A 10591-nucleotide genomic window follows, 5' to 3' on the forward strand; every position below is an offset into this window, starting at 1 on the left:
TTTGTGTATTTGCTTCAAAATGGATGCCTTCTGGGCTGTGTCAGCAACGTTAGGAGAAGGGAAAGGACTGAAGGGGTTGTGGACAACAGCAGTAGGCCGGCCCTCCTCGCACACAACCCCCAAGCTCTTTAACTTGCGCTGGCAGAAATCCATCACTCCAGAGAGCGACGGGGTGAACCATAGGGGAGCGGGGAGAGGGAGCCATCATTGCAGCATCTCCAGGCCGTGGTTACAACTGTGAGGTGAGGTTTCTTTGGTTTCTTAGATCCATTATCCAGACCACAATCAGCCTCAGGGCTCTGTATTTACAGTACATGCTGAAGATCATATTTATTTCCCTCACACCCCCCCCATCTACATGGAAAAGGAGAATTCTCCAGAGGGCTACCATCCTCTCCATATGGGGATAAACTTGTTACACACATACCCAGGCCTTGCTGGGCTAGTTTAGGCTCTGTAGTGGGCAATTTCATTAACTGGGGCAATGGCCTGCTTTAGGTAAGAACATTGCTATTATAAGCACAGAAAGTGTGCCCGACAGTGGAAGAAACGTTAAAGGGGGAAATCTCTCACAGGCTGAAAATAAAATCCCAGAGTAGGCACACTTTACACTAATAGGACTCACAGATTTCATGTCATGTATAGCGTTACAGCGCGTTTTCAGAATCCTTACTGACAGGGTCGTATATTGGGAAATCTTCACAGTTTTCAGCACTCATCTAAATCTACCTTTATAGCACTCTTGCCAATGCACCGTCAACACTTTCCTTTTTCTATAAAATGGGTTGTCATTTTTCAAAGGAAAAAGAATGCCAGGATTTTGCTCCAGAAAAACTGAGTTTGATAAATCAAAAGAAGAAAGCTCGCTCTCAGCTACTAATCTAAGACTCTTGAGTATTTTTAAAGCATCACCACAGTTGGTAAATAATACATTTTTTTTTTAAATCTAGGTGTTTATTAGTGTGCATCTGTAATGGCTCATCTCTTCATGATCCAAAAGTTAAAAAAAAATGTTCCATTTAATGAAATGAAACTCATTTATACACTACCTTTCAACACAGAGAAAAGAGCACAGAAACCGCAGAGGTTCAATTGCACTAGTAATACGTTCCCATTTACTGAAAAGTGCCAAAACCCTTTGCTGTTCTTCAAAAGTAATTCAGATGGTTTAAATAATCTAGACCTGTTTGGCTAACTGCTTTTACTATCCTCCAGTCCTCACAAACACACAAAAAAAAAAAAAATATATATATATATACACACACATTTTGTCTCTCCACATACTGAGCAAAGTGCTCCCCTCATTTTTAAAATAAATACCACAGAATGCAATTCTATGATTGTCTATTTTTATTATGATGAATTTAAACTGTTCAATGTTCTTCCTCCTTGTGTGTTACAGATTTGGAAACTAGGCTACATCCCACCTATACAACACAAAGACAGGTAATGGTTCTGTGAAATAACTAATCAGTGAGACTCTCATTCACACCATTTTTTATTTTTTTTTAACTGTTAATGCACTTCGTTTTATCCGGATTCCTTGTCTAAACTTTGCTCCGTAACAGGGGCTTTATTATGACAGTGTAACTATGCAAACACTTACCACAAAACAATGGCAAACAGCACTTCACCACTCTGTTATTCTTGAAGTATCCATATTCTACCATCCACAACAAAACACACTCTAAACAGAAATTGACGGAATTGTGATATTTTCATGTGAACCATTTTAAGCGAATACCATCCGTTGGAAAGAGCTTTTCAAGAGGAGATGCACAAAACAACTAGGTTGAAGTCAGTATGTGAGTGGTATCACATGATCTAAGATATAAACGCAATAAAAGACTGATGGACCAGTTAGCGTATATTGGCGGTGCTGGCGGATTCCGTTCCTTAATACGTAAATGGGCTGGAATACTGAGCTCTAGGAATCTCAAAGATGTCACTTTTGACTCGGTTAAAGGCCGTCTGACACTCCTGTCATTACTGGATGGCTGATCTCTGTCACAGATGGGGCAATGTCATCAAGGATTCCTGCGCTGCAAACCACAAACCACCAACAGCTGGGTGGGAGGCAGAGTGTCAGGGCGAGGCGAGTCTAGTCAAAGTGCATCCTTCCGCTAGCTCGTCTATAGCAGCAACAGCATTAATAACAATAATAATAATAATAATAATAATAATAGAATTAAATGCCTTAATGCAATCGGTTTGGTGCATCTGGGAAGACGGTCCCCTCCCTATAATAGAAGCCTGTTTTGCTGATTTTCCGCTCAGTCACTGGCCTACAGACATCGCTGAGAGAGGAACGGTTCTGAAGTTTATCCTGCAAATACCAGCGTCCCATCTCCCCTCACTGAACATCTTCCACGCACACAGACCTTTCCACAACAAAACAAGCTAAGCAAAATCTCTGCACAATTTGAACTGTAACATTACCTTTAACTGCCATCTCTTAACACAAGACCTACTCTAGGTGGTATTTCTATCAGCTCTACGCTTGTCATCCAGGATAAAACTATAAACAAAGCCAAAGGCTATATACACACACACACAAACAAATACATTGACATCACATCCTTTTCTTAAATCACCAGATCAGCAGTTTTTGTTTTTAAGGGAAACGAGTAAAGCTTCAGGTCTGACCAGCACCCTCCCCCAGACCCCATAAAATTGTTAAAAGGTCAATTTCAGCAAAGGACGGAAGCGAAACCTTTAAAAAGAAGAAACAGCCACTAGTACATCAGAAGTGTGTGTAGAAATGAATAAACACACATTGAAGTGATAAAATGTGGGTTAACAGTTTTAGTCTTAGCAGTGATTGGGTGTCTGGAATGAATTTGCTTAGTGTTGTGCGTTTGTGAAACATCTGCATTAGCAAAAGTAAATGGACAATCTTTGTTAATTCTAATCAAACTTAATATGAATATTTAACAAAGATTGTCCATTTACTTTTGCTAATGCAGATGTTTCACAAACACACAACACTAAGCAAACTGCTTCCGATTTACACCCATGTAATATTGTGAACATGTTTCTCACTGGCTGGAGGTATAAACTTTCATAATTTCAAGCAAACAGCCATTACAGTCGTCAATTATCGATATAATTCAGATATCTGTGGTTGCGAGGGATTCATGGAAAACAATCTACTGAAAATTAAAACATTCCTCAATTTTCAAGTAATCCCTTTCTAGTCACACTCACAAAAACATTATACTTTTACGGGTGACGAGGTGTGAAAGAGGCGTGTGATTTTGTATTAAAATCAATTATTAAAGTAGTTTCAGGTTGGGCGTTTTTGTTGGCTTCTCTAACATCGTGTAGACTACATATCCAAATCAATATAAATTAATATTAAATGTGAACAGAATGATTTTCAGAATCCTTGGAATGATGATCCTTTAAAAAAAAAAAATGTTATTCATGAATTAATTGTGTGATTTTTAAAGCACCCGATATGCCTTTTAAATTAAGATAGAAAAGGTAAGACTTTATATTAAATCATGCATCCATCCACTGGGTTTTATACAATGCTGTCATTAAGTTAAAGATACGACCCCTCCAGAAAGCAGTCTGTTTTTAAAAACAAACAAACAACCGTTTATTTACTTATTTGCGTAAATTACGCCATATAGAAACAACTTTACTGTGGAGAACAACTAATAGCTATACATTTTGTATAGTTTTCAATACAAATACAATTTTGTAACGGATTAATGAACATTTTAAGTACAGCCAGCTAAAGCAAAGGTCATGTATTGCTGTTAAGTATAGTACAACCTTTAGACAAAAAAAACCCACTAGGTTGCATCCTAGTAAAGACGTGAAACCATGACACTATTACCCACTCCCTGAGAAACACAGCTTTGTTATGGATCTTCAGATTAGTCACATAGCCACTCTATAATTATAATACATAGTAATAAATGTCAGCGGTCTAGCCCTCCTCAGAGCGCTGATGAGGCGTCACAGACATAATTGATGCGCTCTGTACTCCAGAGCTGATATGGACCAGTTCGATTAAACGCATCAATCAGTACATCCCCCCCCAGCATTGACAGGGGGGCGAAGACAGAGCCGCCCAATTAGAAAAAATACAATGTTTTTAAAAGCCTCCAGTAATACACAGGAGAACCTGGGTAAGATGGCGCTTATGGAAAACCATTATGTTGGCCACAGATGAGGGCTCTAATGTCTCGGAGTGCAAACAGCAAAGATAACACCCTGATATGAGGGTCATTTTGTTCACTTTACAGTGTTTGGCCAAAGTCACTGCAGATAAATTAATGTATTCTCTTCTCTTGTGGGAGGGGTGAACTGGAGGTGGACACTGCTACAAATGTCCTATAAAGGAGAAGAAAATGCCTTTTATCTATCTAGAAATTATGTCTATAGGCTTTATATACAGGGGTGGCTAACCCTGTTCCTGATGTTTTCCAGGTCTCTTTAAATCACCGATTACTGGATCTCTGTAACACAGGGATATTTTGCCTAATTAAGACCCACAATTGGCTCAATTAAGCAGTTAACCATCTGGATAAAACAAAAACCTGAAGGCCCTGTGGCCGTCCAGGACCAGGGTTGGCCACCCCTAATATATATGTAATCCCACCAAATGTAACTAAAAGGTCTCAAGACACACACACAGGTTGACATAAGGTAACAAAATACAAATGTTACAATATGACACACATATATTGTATACTATACATAATGAAATGCGTACATCTTCCTTCCTCGTCCGACTTCCTTCCATATGGAAGATAAAACAAGGCCAGCCCAGGGGTCATTGTTCACATTCAGATGTGTGCAACATAAATAACCACATTGTCCTCTCAGTTGTATTGCACTCCCATGTAATTTATGGCCTGGTCTCTCACATAATAGCCATTTTCCACTAACAATGCTACTCTGGTCCTGGCCAGCCTTTGTGATGCGACATAAATATTATTGCTATGAGAACTGATCCAGATGGAAGTGCTAATGAATTATTCTTATAAAAAAAATATCACCTTATGTTACAATAATTGTTAAATGCGCAAAACAGTAAATGAAAGACTCGGTGAAAGTTAAGGATCAATTACTACTGAAAACAAAAAAACAAGGGAAAGTTGTACAACTACTTAAAGAATGAAAGATGACGTCATAGCATGGACTTGCCATACGTAATCAATAATGCAATGAAGCTGGGCATGGCACTTTTAATACGAATTAAATTTAAATTTAAACCAGTATTGTACTGTTATTTTAGAGATCACTGTAAAGCAGTTACTAACATTCAATATACACTAACTCCACACAGAAACACCAATAATGCGAAGAAATAAAAAGGAAAGACGACGTTTAAATCGTCTTTTGTCAACTTCGCAATCGCATTGTAAGCAGCGACTTAAAGGCGATAATAATACAAACACGACCCAGAGTTGCGCGCTTATGCGCCCGCATGCAGCCCCTCCACAACCCGCCTCGGTCGGCTGCAGTCGTGCATTTACAGAAAGCCGTTTTCAGCCGATCCGTAAAATGTCCGGGGCATGCCTGGAGGACCCGGCCGACGAGGGGTCTCCGATCCCGGGACGCCGCTCGGCGCCCACACCGCCGGCACCGGACCGGACCGGAGGCCTGGCCGACCCCGCGCGTCCCGCCGTCACGACCCCGGGCAGCACACGTCCGATCCGGCGCCGGGGGGACGCGTCTCACCGTCTACCGTCGGAAAATCACATCTCGCCCAACGGATGGTGTTACCATGTCTGGCTCGCTTCACAGCCGTGCGCGTTTCAGAGCCTGAATGGAGGCAAAACCGGAGCGACTTACCGGGCGGCTTGCAAAACGCGACCCCTTCGCTCAACACGCCCCGCATCTCCGCCGGCTGCACCGGGGCAATGGGGTGGCTTCGGACGGCGGGGTGGTTGGTGAGCGGCTCCGGGAGAGGGCAGACCTGGCTTCCTCCGGGCTGAAGTTACAGCCTGGCAACTGTGCAAGCCCGGGGAGATGCACAGTCCTGTGAGGGGTTTCATTTACCAGGAAAAACAAAGAGCCAGACAGCTTCCTAGCGGAGGGATGGGGCAAATACAGCTGCAACTTGGGCAGAAGTGTAATACACCTCCCAGGAGCTGGATCAACTGCACCTAGACAAAGGCGCAGAGGGAGAAAGGGAGCTGGGGTCAGCAGCTGCTCTGTGGTTCATAATAAATACATTGTTCTTCATTTGTAATAGTTTAATTGAAGGACTTGGTGACAGTTTGCCAGGATTGACTGCCCACCTTCTACAATTGGTGATTGGAAAACAATTGCATTACTGAAACAATTATATTGGATATTGGATGTACAAGATTTTAGTTTTGCCATCATTCGTCAAACAAACTTCCTATGTGCAGTATATTTATTTGTCCATGTGTTTATCTATACATTATAAAAGCTACCTAAATAGGATACAGTTGTTTTTTTTGGTAAACAACATTAGTTTCACACATTAAACTGTTTAAAAACAGAAATGTAAAAAAAAAAAAAAAAACATGTTTGTGGTTGGTATTTATACACACAATTGTGTTTTTTCCTGCTTACACATTCAACTAATACAACTACTAATGGAAATCGTAACAGAAATGCTTAGTGTGGGTTAACAGATAAATACACAGAGACTGACACTCAAAGTACTGGTACAAATTAAAAAACAAATGTTTGCAGAAAGTCTCTAATGTTGCAAAGAGTCGCTAATGGTCTCTGTTCCTTGCACATTAATGTTTTCTGCACCTTCCCTCTCAGGAGTGATGCATATCAAGCACAACTATCATTTTGCATGCATATACAGTATATTTTAGATTAAGATGATTAGATATGTCAATTGGTTTATTCTGTGTATTTGTACTGTCATTTGTGAATGTTTTTTTTCCATTCAATGTAGTTATGTCAGTTTAAAATGTCTTTTTATAATATTCCCTACTTCCCCTGCAGTCCAACAATTCCTCCTGCCACAACATCACTTTGTTCTGCGTTCACTTTATTGCAGTGCAGACACAAGGTTATTTGGTTAGCTGGAGGGAGCAGCGGCGTTTGAAAACGGTTGTCCGATACGTAGGGCAGATGGCAGCAAAGTGAGGCAACATAGGTTTCAGATGTGGCAAAGCCCGTACGATTCCTTGCCTAATCCTTATTAGTTTGAAGAGAAGTGAACAAAGCAAACATGCAAAGCACCTGCGGGGAAAAGAAAAGCTAGTTCTGCCAACAGTTTGCAGCTGAACCCTAAGCGCAACCCACATCAATATCTGTATCTTTACCTCAGTTGTGTTACAGTAGATCAGCGTATTACCCTCTCTGATACTTCAGTACAGCTGTATTTTAGGCCATGGTGTGCAAAATATTACACTAAAATCTAAATCAGCTAAAGTGTTGTGTTTGTTTCGGTCTGGTTGAATAAATATCAGTTTTACTAAAGCGCTGCTCTCCTGCACAATAAAGTACAGACTGGAGATTTAAAACACACACCACACTGCAAGGCAGGCTGTAATTATTCTGCACACACCGTGACTCTATATACGTACTGTGCACTAGAGGTCACACAGATGGGCTCACCTGGATGGATTTCAAATGTTTCGGAGAACATAACAAGGAGAGGGAAACCACTTGAGAGGAAATTGGTTTGTACTTGTTTGAAAAGGAACGGTAGAAGAGCAGAGGTTATTGTTAGCTGGGTTTTTACTGCAAACATTTCTCAACCAATTGAGTGCCACAATATTCCCTTTGTGTCAAAGTCAAGGAACTGCAGAGAGCAATGTATCAGTTTCAACACCTGTTGTTTTTTTCTTCTTCAGTTCCTCCAATTTGGACGTGGGCCTAGTCCGCCTGGGCTGGGGCTGATCATCATGGCCAAAAGCACACCCTCCACCTTGCTGAGGGGACTGCATGACATGAAAGAGTAAAATAATGTGCTTTACGATTTCTCCCGTTTGTTCACCAAGCCAAATAATCCAAAACCTACACATTATTACTGCTATGTCTTACTCTAGGCAGTAGACAACATTTTGACAGTATCTCCCCTGCTTTTTCTTCCCATGGTATGCTTTCTCTGGGAGCAGGAAACTGAACAATTCTATCAGTGTTTCACAAATTTTCTTTCATCCATCGCTGTTGAATCTTCGTGGTTTGGGACCTGTCTTTGGTGTGTCAGATGTTTTTTCAGCTCAACGAGTTTTGAAGGATTTGAATTAGTCGTGAGTTGAATGCTAGTTAGGACTGGATCACTGTGGGATTTATACATCAGTCAGCCACTTTCTTTGGCTTTCTTTCCCAGAGCTATTCTTTTTTTCTGGATCTGTTGATTGTGTTCTGTACTCCATTGTATGAAAAAATGACTTCACAGAATGCTGTACCTTGTGAAGGTGAATTATGGACACACTGCCTTGAAAACTGTGAAATATTAAACTGACAGATACACTGGCCCACCATCCCACCAGCATATTTGATTTAAAAAATAATAATATATAGTCCTGGTCATTATTATAATTTTTATTTCTTGGCAGACGCCCTTATCCAGGGCAACTTACAACACCAGTCATCACTGGGTCCACTGAAACGTTTATATTTATTAAGTAAGTGCAAAATAACAACCAAAAGAGCCCACTTACCATGAGACATGTTATTCTCCATGTAGTGCTACCATACAAGCGCTCTTCAAACAGCGCACTCAGTGCCTGCACACGCAAACTACAAGGGTTTCAGTGGAGCTGACCTAGACGCAAACATATTAATGTTTTTAATGAAAAAGTGATATTTTAGGAAACTAGCCGCAAGCTTGACTCGGGGAAAGAAGCGTGGCTCAGCGGGCTCAGCTTAGCTTCCAACCCCAAGGACTCGCAGTTGGAGTCAATATGTACCGTGGCCCTTGACCCGTCTGTGAGAATCGTTCTCTACCACGTCGGCTGATTTTGGAGGATTGCCGTTTTCTGGCGGTTCCCCAAAAGCCGGGCTTCAAATGGGCTGGGGAAGTGGACGGCCGGGGTGAGAGACGTGCTACTGTGAGAAGATCAATCATTTGTAGACAGAAATGAGGACACAGATAGCGGGGAATGCTCCTGCGAACAAATAATAACCAGTGAGAATTGTATCGTTATAATACCATTTGACTAAAACACCTGCATGTCATCATAGCTGCGACTCGGGCCGATGCTCTTGGGCGCCGCTGCGGCCAGAGTGAAGAGGCACCAGACCCGCAGCGGCAGCAGGGCAGTGCTGCACCGGGAGCCAGGTGGACTAAAGGTATTATTTAATTGTATTTTTTGGCACAACAACACTATGAATTAAATAATATTCATGTTTTGAAAATGAACAATGAACTTGCACAGTTAGCACTTGTTAGTTGCAGAGTGTAGTTACCTGTATTTCTGTTGTGGCAGAGTTGAATTCTGATGCATCCAGAGTTGAAAATGTTCCAGTTGACTGAACAGTTAAAACAGCATGTATGTAAACCTTTGCCTGACACATCAAAATCAGTGCTGTGGCAGTAAAATCCAGTGTTCAACAAACTCTCAGAAGACAGCACTGATCATTAATTGTAGCATAATGAAGGATACATTTATTGAAGCATCACAGAATAACAGTTTCATGTGAAGGGTGTGAGTACTTGCAACTAAAACTATATATAAATGGGTTTCACCTGAATAAAATGTTTATTCGTCCCTAAGATTTTAACTTCACCTTAGAGACCCTACTTAAATGTGCTTAAGTCAGATAGGACTTGTTACGCGTCTAAATATACTCGATCAGTTCTGCGATTGATTTTTGGTCTACCACATTTAGTTCTAGTTGCTAAATAGCCCGTCACGTGTTTCACCCTACACTGAGGCTGAGGGGGCCACAGCCCTGTCAGTGGGCATCAATAAAACAGGATAAGTCGAAATGAATGGGAGCAGGTCAGTGGCCTTTGACCTGCAAAGTCCTGCAGTCTCGATGGTATTGTATGAAGCAGCTGGCCTGTGAAAAGGTCAGAGGTCAGCCACATGATTTACAATGATAATCAATATTGGGGAGGAACGACGACTTCAGAGCTCGAGCGCCACTGAAAATGCCACATAGACGGCAGACAAAGGCGAGAATCGATCAATCATACAGGCAGCGGAATGCAATTCGCCACCTAGTTGTTCCGTTTGTCCGTTTTTCCAACTACATGTCTGTTCCGCTTGGCGCGTGAAAAACAGGGTGCAACGTAGCAGCACTCTGAAGAACAGGACGGTGTTTTTATGTTGACCTTAAAACCTTGTTTTTGTCGGGCAACGTCTTCAAACGGACGGCCCGCGATTGAAAGGCCGGCATGTGTGCGGCGCTGGCTGCCCGTGAACGGCGCCATTCTTCTACATGTGCCAGTGCTGTTCCTCTGCGCCGAGGAGAGAGAGAGCAGCTGCCTCCCATTCACATTCCTGAGAGCAGTGCCGCCTGTTTGCAGCTGCCTGCTCCGACTGATACGATCTAGACCTAGGAAAACTTCAGTCAGACATGAATTGATGGTCGACCAACTCCCCTCAAGTGACTGTGAGATAGCAGGCAAAGAATCAAATGGGAGACAAATGGGAAAACGGGTGCCTGGAGGCTTAAACGG

At 41.9% G+C, this 10591-nt stretch overlaps 1 protein-coding gene across 2 annotated transcripts in view; it reads right to left on the reverse strand.

Annotated features, from left to right (window-relative positions):
* Positions 1 to 6082, reverse strand: part of LOC136718406 (CUE domain-containing protein 1) — a 36436-nt gene extending 30354 nt beyond the window's left edge. For both annotated transcript variants that reach the window (XM_066696123.1, XM_066696126.1), the window contains exon 1: positions 5815 to 6082. The gene's annotated coding sequence lies outside the window, so the exon portion shown is untranslated. The remainder of the gene's footprint in view (positions 1 to 5814) is intronic.
* Positions 6083 to 10591: the final 4509 nt, after the last annotated feature.

The sequence above is a fragment of the Amia ocellicauda genome, chromosome 22 (assembly GCF_036373705.1).
Source record: "Amia ocellicauda isolate fAmiCal2 chromosome 22, fAmiCal2.hap1, whole genome shotgun sequence".
Lineage (NCBI taxonomy): Eukaryota > Metazoa > Chordata > Actinopteri > Amiiformes > Amiidae > Amia > Amia ocellicauda.